General features: G+C 34.5%; 1 pseudogene; it reads right to left on the bottom strand.

Moving 5' to 3' along the window:
• Window positions 1-2,440, bottom strand: part of LOC136839966 (zwei Ig domain protein zig-8-like) — a 94,292-nt pseudogene extending 91,852 nt beyond the window's left edge.
• Window positions 2,441-10,000: the final 7,560 nt, after the last annotated feature.

Here is a 10,000-nt window from a genome sequence, read left to right as displayed (position 1 = left end):
CCCCTTATCCCCATCTTAGCGGCCATCTCAAGAACCGTTTTAACATTCTAGCTATGAGACATAACTCAGGCATATGTCACCCTCTGGGACGAGAGTGTAATGCCAAGTATTACGTGACACCTCTCTTGAATTTCTAGGGCTGTCCAGACAATCTCTTCTTTTTTTATTAAGATTACATTACAAGAGACGGGGGTTAAATTTGTAGTCATAAGGAGGCCATTGTGATTTTTGCTTTTTAGAGTTATATACTTTGTTTCAAAGCAGGCATTGAATCACTTTTACATCAAAATAAAGTATTGAAGGAATCTATGATCAGATTACGAGATTTTACTAATTTAGAGGGTAACATTTTTTAAATGCTTAATTATTAGTTAATTAGAAAAAATTTTTACCTCTAATAATCAATAATCAATTAAGCAATGACTTGGCATTTCAAGTTTAAGTTTTGCTCTGATTAGTTTAAAGATAATATTACTATAATAGATAAGTAATTGAATTAAATCTTTTTTACATTGTATTTATTCAAGGAAAAAAGTTTTAGTTGAAACTAAACAAAGAAATATGGCACAATAATAAACAACCTCTCGAACTTAGCATGTAATAACATTCCATAAAATTCCAGCATCCATTGATAAGTGTTCCATAAAATTCTAGCAACCGATAGCTAGCATTCCATCAAATTCCACCATTCAATTATGAGTGCTCCGTAATATTCAAGCTACCTAAAAATCCATAAAATCTGATCATCCAGCAGAAAGTGTTTCAGAAAAACATTTCCAGAAATCTATAGTAAGTTATTCTAAAAAAATTCATGATGTAATAATGTTCTATAAAGTTCCATCTCCTGTCAGTAATCCATAAAATTCCAGCCCCCAGTGTTGACTAGTTTGCAGAATTCCAGCCCTCAGTAGAGGTAGTCCCTAAGATTCCAGACCCAGCCACAAGTAATTCCATAAAATTCCAGCACCCAAGTGAAAGCAAATTTCAATACTAATTGTAATTAATCCATAAAATTCCAGTACCCAACAGTATGTATTTTCCATAAGTCCAGCTCCCAATTGTACATATTCCATACAATTCCAGCACCCAATAGTGCGTATTCCATAAAATTCCACCACTCAGTTGTATTCGTTCCATAAAATTCCAGAACCTAATTAGTACGTGATCCATAAAAATTCCAGTACTGTAATTTTATGGAATACGTACGGTCGTATGTATTCCATAAAATTACGTTACCCAGTAACACGTAATCCATAAAATTTCAGTACCAAATACTACGTAATCCATAAAATTCCAGCATCCACTGGTACGTATTCCATAAAATTCCAATGTAAAATAATACGTATTCCATAAAAATTCCAAAACCCAATAGTCCGTATTCCATAAAAGTTCCAAAACCCAATAGTGCGTATTCCATAAAATTCCAGTACCCAAGTAGAACATTTCCAGTACCCAATTATAAGTATTCCACAAAATCCCAGGACCCAATGGTACATATTCCGTAAAATTCCAGCACCCAGTTATATGTATTCCATAAAATTGCAACACCCAGTCGTACGAATTCCATAAGATTCCAGCATCAGTCAGATATATTCCAGCAAAACTAAAACTAAATAAGTTTCATAAAATTCCAGCACCCGACAAGTATGTATTCCATAAAATTCCAGCTTCCAGATGTCCCACAAAACTTCCAAGATTCTTTACCTGGCAAAAGAAAAACACAGAGAAGTGACAGCTGGAAGCTACACAGGTGTAGAGAGTCCATGGTGTGTTGGTCGCAATTTCACTCTGAAGTTTTTTTCTCTTTTTTAATTATTATTTCTTCTTGATTTCTCAGTTGAGAGGTTAACCAGTCTTCACTACATTTTGGGACAGTTGTCTAACAAAGCACTTTGATCACTTGGTTCATATTTATGCAAATGGATCATTATCACACTTGTTGTATTCAAATTCATTAAAAAAAATAATTTTTTTTCTCTCGAAATGCTTTGTACTCAGGTGAATTCTAATGATGGTTATCTTAATTACAGGTAATTTCTGATTGGTACCTTAGAGATAATTTCTACATATTTATACTGATTACGCCTTTATCATCAAGAACTTCCTTTTTAGAAAGCGTGGGAAAAGTTACGTGCATCTAAAGTTTGAAACGAATGATTCTACATGAACAGTTTTCCCCAACTGTAATCGAGAGAGAGAAAAAAACTAAGTCAAACTGACACCAAAGAGTTGCTGGAAAGTTTTCAAACACATCTACAAAAAAAAAAAAGTTTGAATTTAACGTATATTAATTATAGAAAGCCATATGGAATTTGCTTTTTTTTTTTTAAACTTTCCCGCGACACACGAAAACCTCCGTCAAACTCTGCCCAGAACTTTTGCCGGGACGTAGGCAGAGGAGATCATCTGAGAGACACGCTCACACACACAACCTCCCTCCTCGACGCTTCAAGCCGCACTGAGTCCCGGGAACTGGGATTCCATCCAGGGTGGCTGGACTGCTCCTGGATTGCTGCTGCCTCTGCTCTCTCTCTCTCTCTCTCTCTCTCTCTCTCTCTCTCTCTCTCCTTACAAACCATAGCATAGGGAGTAAGCTCTCGTCTTATACTATATTCTCTCTCTCTCTCTCCCTCTCTCTCTCTCTCTGATATCAAAATATGTAATTTTGTAGAAAAAAACGGGAAGTCCGAGTTCTCTCTCTCTCTCTCTCTCTCTCTCTCTCTCTCTCTCTCTCTCTCTCTCTCTCTCTCTCGTGTTACAGTAAAATAGTACAAAATATAGGGAATCGGAACTTTCTCCCTCTCTCTTTTTCTCCCTCTCGCTTAGGAAATTTTAAAAATAAATAGAACCCATTCTCTCTCTCTCTCTCTCTCTCTCTCTCTCTCTCTCTCTCTCTCTCTCTCTCTCTCTCTCTCTCCTCCTACCAAATGTATGGTTAATTCAATACGATGCATTGACCTCGGAAGTTCATTTCAGATCATGCTTAGCGGTCAAAGGTCAAACTGGGAATTTTACGACTGTGGGTTTCATTCTATTCCATAAACATATTTTATTAAAAAAGTAAAAAAGTAGAAAATGCACCGAAGTTTCTTCGGCGCAATCGAGTTTTCTATACAGTCGCTACAACGTATAATCAAGGCCACCGAAAATAGACCTACTTTTCGGTGGTCTCGGTATAATGCTGTATGAGACGCTGCCCATGAAACTTTAACCTCGGCCTGGTGGTGGCCTAGTCTATATCGTTGCCAGAAGCACGATTAAGGTTAATTTTAACCTTAAATAAAATAAAAACTACTGAGGCTATAGGGCTGCAATTTGATATGTTTGATGATTGGAGGGTGGGTGATCAATACACCAATTTGCAGCCCTCTAGCCTCAGTAGTTTTTAAGATGTGAGGGCGGACCGGAAAAGTGCGGAGAGAAAAAGTGCAGACAGAAAAAGTGCGAACAGAAGAAATTGCGGACGGACAGCCAAAACCGGCACAATAGTTTTCTTTTAAAGAAAACTAAAAAAATAAATCGATAAAAAAAAACATTTATATAAAATAGATTACAAACGCCAAACATTTCTCTATATCAGTAATTAAGTTTTTTAAAAAAATAATTTAATTCAATTCTAAACGTTTTTCACATCAGAAATTAAGTAAAAAAAAAAATCATTTTAAAAAAGAAATACAATTCAGATACCTAACTGACCTTTTTGATGGGGGACGCAGAAAGGACATGAGGGTACAAAACAGAATTGTCTTGACATGAAAAATGAAATTATGAAAGAACAGGTCAATTCAGTTTCCAGCCAGAACAGAAGAGCTGCTCTTGATGAAGGCCCGGTGTTTTTCGAAAACGGGCTGGAAGTGAATAAAGGGGCCTTCTATCAGACCCGGCGCTTTCTTTTCTCTGAGAATCTCTCTCTCTCTCTCTCTCTCTCTCTCTCTCTCTCTCTCTCTCTCTCTCTCTCTCTCTCTCTCTGAGCAACTGTCCCTTTCCTACCCTTTTGTTATTATTTTTAACTTTGTTCTCTCTCTCTCTCTCTCTCTCTCTCTCTCTCTCTCTCTCTCTCTCTCTCTCTCTCTCTCTCTCTCTCTTTTTTCCTTTTCCCACCTCTCTCTCTCTCTCTCTCTCTCTCTCTCTCTCTCTCTCTCTCTCTCTCTCTCTCTCTCTCTCTCTCTCTCTCTCCTAAGCAACTGTACCTCTCCCTTCCTACCTTTCTTGTTGTTATTCTTTTCCATTCTCTCTCTCTCTCTCTCTCTCTCTCTCTCTCTCTCTCTCTCTCTCTCTCTCTCTCTCTCTCTCTCTCTCTCTCTCTAAGCAACTGTACCTCTCCTTCCTACCTTTCTTGTTATTTTCTTTGTTCTCTCTCTCTCTCTCTCTCTCTCTCTCTCTCTCTCTCTCTCTCTCTCTCTCTGTGACCATTAATTATAATACAAGGCATACTCTCTTTCAGTCACAACAAACTAAGCTACTTGCAGTCTCTGATACAGAGAACACTCTCAAGGCATTGATGATTGTAATCTTATCAAACTGTATTTCAATATGTCAAAAGGTAATTTTGTTTATCTTATCGAGAAAACTATTTTTTAATTAGTATTTTATCCATACATGCCCCAAGGACTGGCCCCAGAGTTATGCCCAAAAAATAAAGGCACCCATGTCCCAAACGAGTTTTCTATATTAAAATGACGAATGGGGATTATGTTCATATTTTCGTAGTCAGAATATCTATATTTCTTCATCAGTTTAATTTTTTTATAAAGTTACTTAATTTATATATACCTTCCCTAAATATTGGCCCATGAAGGCACAAATATTCTAAACACATTTAACATTTTCGACAATGAAAGACCAAGCTGTAATTGACAGTACATCGTATTATCACCATCTTTCTCCATCCACGCAAAATCGTCGAAGAAAGAGGAACTTTGTAATTAACGATGGATGAGAATTTCTAAACCCCCCACCCCCCTACTTACAGGGGGAGGGGAGGGGAGGGGAGGGGAAGGGAGCGGAAGAAAAGAATCTTCTTAAAATAAAAGTTCTCTTAATTAGGAAGTTTTCCAAATATCAGTTCGTAGATGAGTGTGAGAATCGGGAAGGTGATTACAGTGTCGCGAGAATGAAAGGATTTATAGTGTTTTTTTTTGTTATTGTTGTTGTTGTAGAGGGATTAAAATGAGATCTTATGGTTAATAATTTTTATATTACCCTCAATTTAACTTCAGATACTTATTTGCCTTACTTGCTTAATTTCGTAATTAGCTATCTTTTTCTATATAGTATGTACTTATATTACTTTGCTTGACCTTATCATTTTCACTAAGCTATTCCTTCTCAACACACACACACGCACACACACACACATACACACATATATATATATATATATATATATATATATATATATATATATATATATATATATATATATATATATATATATATATATATATTAGCTTTGTTATCCTTACAAGATTCTTATCATGAGATATTTGCTTGGCTTGATTTTGGTAATACTAGCCCATATACGCGAATTCTTAATTCATTGTTCTTTTTTTTCGCAAGGGTTGCAACATGGTTCATCGATCGAATGAGCTCTTACTACTCTGTGTAACTTGTTGAATATTTATGATACTTATTGATGCAAATTGCGTAGGAGTGACTCATAAAACACTCATATCTTGTTCGTACAAACTGGGAAATGCAGTGATTTTTGTCGCAAGTCTTTTATAGATTTTGTATCTTGCTTGTTTATTCTATTTTATTTTGTTTTTATTTTACTCTGTTTTGAGTATTTATTTTCGAAAGTACAAGTTGTTTTAGGTTTATGAATCAAAAATGTTAACTTACTATTATCATTATTATTCAGATCATGAACCCTATTCATATGGAACAAGCCCACACAGGGACCATTGACTTGAAATTCAAGCTTTCAATGAATATGGTGTTCATTAGAAAGAATTAACGGACGCACAAGGGAAAAAAAAGAAAGAAGCGATCACTTATCAAAAAATGAGAAAATATATAAAAAAAATTTATAAATTAATAAAACATTTTAGGTAGGTTATTAACCTGGACTGTAATTATAACTTATCAAGTTTTAAACTTTTCCTGTCTGTATTTCAAAACAAGAACAAGATCATACACTGGACTTTTTAAAACCATTTTTCAATTTATTTACCTAGTGACAAAATTTTGTTTCACCTGCTTATTCGTCCCGTTAAAACGTATCTGATGTTCTTTGAACAGGCACTTCAAACTGATTGATTCTCTGTTTATACTCTGAGTGGAGTCAATACTTTTTGACAATTCTGTCTTTGGGATCTTGTTTATTTCCTCAATGTCGCGAGTCAAGTCAACACTTATTTTATTACACTTTTATGTCCCAGTATCTATTGACGTCGTATTTTTCTTCAGTCGCTTCCAATATTCTGTTGGAAATCGTCCTTTTCCTTGTATCTGTGATGTAGTATGCCCTATATAATATCTAAGTGCTGGATAAAAATGAATATTGAAAAGTGAAGTATAAAATAATTCGAAGTTTTAGAATGTTTCTCTTGCTTTGACACAGAAATCGAATTAACAGGCAATTTTCACCTGATCAGAGGTCTTAAAAGTGACTTTACATTGCTGTATAAAACACTGGGTGTTGATATTTGTATCAGTATCAATATCAATACCCAGTGACTTTACATTAATGTATAAAGCACTGGGTATTGATGTTTATATTTTCAGTGTGCCTCCCTGTTAACTACTGTTTTGAAAGTTATGCTACATTATAAACACTTTTTGATAGTATTTGTGTCTTTAAAGTTGACCCATGTAAAATACAGTTGCTGGATCGTTTTAAAGGACTAGGCATTATTCGATTATACTTATAGCAAACAGAATGGTTTTAATTTCCTTATATAATGTAGTTAATAAATTACTTGATAATTTTATCTACAGTTGCTGAATCTTTTTTAAAGGACTAGGCATTGTTCGATTGTTGCAAACAGAACAGTTTTACCTTCCTTATGGATAAAATAAAGTAGGTAAATAAACTTGATTTTCAGTGGTCATTTTAGCAAATTTTGACAGGATATTCGGAGGTCTGTGAAGTTTGTTCTCCAAATCTGACCGTTGAAGGAATAGATTTGTAAGGAACTAAAGCCTAAGCGTAGCTGATCCTTCTATTAGAGACATATTTTCATACTTTCTTGTTGCGTTGACTGATGTATTTTTATTATTCTAACTTTTAAGAAAGATTATTTTCTGCCGTCTTTAGCACATAATTCTTTTTAAGTAGTAATTGTTGTCTAAAGCTCCATTTTATTTGTCACCTCTCTTTTAATGAGTTGGTGATTTCCTAATACTTCCACCCACTTCGTAAATATTGACTCACTTTTTCCCCCATTCCGCTAATGAAGTGGCCTTTGTCCTCTTTCATTGGTCATAAACTTGACCTAATTTTCCCTTGTTTCTGAAAACGAATTTGGGTCACTTCTCTCCTCCCCTGGTTGATTCGATAGGGTATGGAATATTTCATCATGGAATCAGTATTTATTCTTTCAATTCTCTCCGAGATATATACATATACTGTATAGTATATACAGTATGTATATATATGTATATGTATGTATATATATACATATATATATATATATATTATATATATATATATATATATATATATATATATATATATATATATATATATATATATATATATATATATATTCAAATCCGTGTAACTTCTCCTAGCATGTATAGTAGTATACAAACATTCAAGACTGCATTGAACGTAAGAATTAATTTAATCTTGTCGCAGTCAACCTCAGGCTAAGGGAGAACAAGAAGAGAGAGAGAGAGAGAGAGAGAGAGAGAGAGAGAGAGAGAGAGGAAAAGCATCTGATTGCGTCTGCGGTTGTAGACAGTAAAAATAATTGAAATCTGGCTACTGATTAACTAGCATGAAACCCTTTATTCTTTCAATTACAAATTTCCCCTGGAAGATATTAGCAGGTTTTTAGGTTATAAGGTATTGCGTGTTGTAATTTACAAGGCAAGAGAAGCTAAAGAGGTTGTGGATATTGTGTAAGAAGTCCTTTTTCTATGTAGGTTGCAAACATGCCTTAAGGGGTAAGGAGGAGATGGTAGGTGGGGGGGTAAAAGTGTGCTGGATGATGGATAGACACGGTAGCTGGCGATCAAATTACGGGACTTACAGATTCGCGTGGAATTCAAACCACTTTCTCTCTCTCTCTCTCTCTCTCTCTCTCTCTCTCTCTCTCTCTCTCTCTCTCTCTCTCTCTCTCTCTTAACCTTATCCACCAGGAATTTGTTTAATTAAGTAAAACAGAACCCCATTGCGAATGAAGAATTCGTGGGTAAGTATTACTTACTCTGTTTCATTCTAAAGAGGCCCAATTTTGTAAATTAACGGAAGGTTTAGTGTTAGCTATGCTTACAGCAACAATATACCTTTTAAGATTCCTGCTTTCACTCGATAAATAGACAAATTTGTAAATGAATTCTTGATTGAATTAGAATTGATATGAGTCGGATTTCTCGTCGATCAAGCCTCGTCTCTGCTATGTGAAAGCCAAAACTGTCACGGAACTATTAATATTCTCTCTCTCTCTCTCTCCTCTCTCTCTCTCTCTCTCTCTCTCTCTCTCTCTCTCTCTCTCTCTCTCTCTCTCCATCATCAAAAATACCGAAACGCGTTTTATCTACCTCTTCAAACTTTCGACACGTGTGCAAACAAATTCTTTCATTTAATGCCTCGTCCGAACAATACCAACAGCTTTCTCTCTCTCTTCTCTCTCTCTCTCTCTCTCTCTCTCTCTCTCTCTCTCTCTCTCTCTCTCTCTCTCTCTCCCATGGAGGGGGACGGGTGATGAATATGAAAGCTAAAAAATTGATAAAACAAATCCACTGGCGACAGTATGAATTGAACGTTCGAGTCTGAAACAAACTAAGTCTTAAATAAACCAAGCTTTATACATACAAAGTTTGAAATAAACAAAGCTTAAAATAAACAAAGCTTTAAATAAACAGAGCTTGAAATTAACAAAGCTTTAAGTAAACAAAGTTTTAAATAAACAGAGCTTGAAATAAACAAACTTTTAAATAACAGCGTTTTAAATAAACAGGGCTTGAAATAAACAAAGCATTAAATAAACAAAGTTTTAAATAAACAAAGCTTGAAATAAACAAAGCTTTAGATAAACAAAGTTTTAAATAAACAGGGCTTGAAATAAACAAAGCTTTAAATAAAGTTTTAAATAAACAAAGCTTGAAATAAACAAAGCTTGAAATAAACAAAGCTTTGAATTAAAAGTTCGTTTACCTTCGTAAATATTTTTGGATCAATAGGAAAAGTTCGTCGGTTGCCAAATTCAAGGTCGTGTTGACGAAGAGGAGGTGGTTTGTATTTGTCGAGTTGTGTTCTTAAATGCTGTTAACCGGTCTGTCGAGGGAATGTGGTTACTGCATATAAATTAGAAGAAATGACAAATATTGTTTCGTCTTTTTGTAGTAAGCGCAGTGTTATTTAAACTATATTTGTCTCCTAAAATTACAATGACTTAGGATTATATATATATATATATATATATATATGTGTGTGTGTGTGTGTGTGTATGTGTGTATGTATGTGTATGTATGTATGTATACTTAATTATTATGTTCTAAATAGAGATATAATTAACTCGTACTTAAAAAAATAACCACTTTAGTCCATCACTCAATAAAATAATAAAATGATTGTCGATTTAAAAGAATATTCCTAACAGGAAATTATTAATTTCATTCTTATTTATCGTGTTAAAAAGTGTTTCTTCAAAGCGCGTGGCTTCATCATTACGTTCTAATTACAGATATGGTTGACACGTACTAAAAAAAAGTTATTTCTTTACTCTACCACGAAAGAAATTATTTATTTAGTTTTAAAAACTTGAATTTCCTGACCCGGACTGTATACTTTGTGGCTCCGTTTTCTATGAGACTCAAGACAGAGCGA

Source organism: Macrobrachium rosenbergii, chromosome 7, assembly GCF_040412425.1.
Source record: "Macrobrachium rosenbergii isolate ZJJX-2024 chromosome 7, ASM4041242v1, whole genome shotgun sequence".
In the NCBI taxonomy this organism is placed as follows: domain Eukaryota; kingdom Metazoa; phylum Arthropoda; class Malacostraca; order Decapoda; family Palaemonidae; genus Macrobrachium; species Macrobrachium rosenbergii.
Note: the sequence above shows the minus strand (reverse complement) of the source record. Positions and strands in the feature narration are given on the sequence as shown.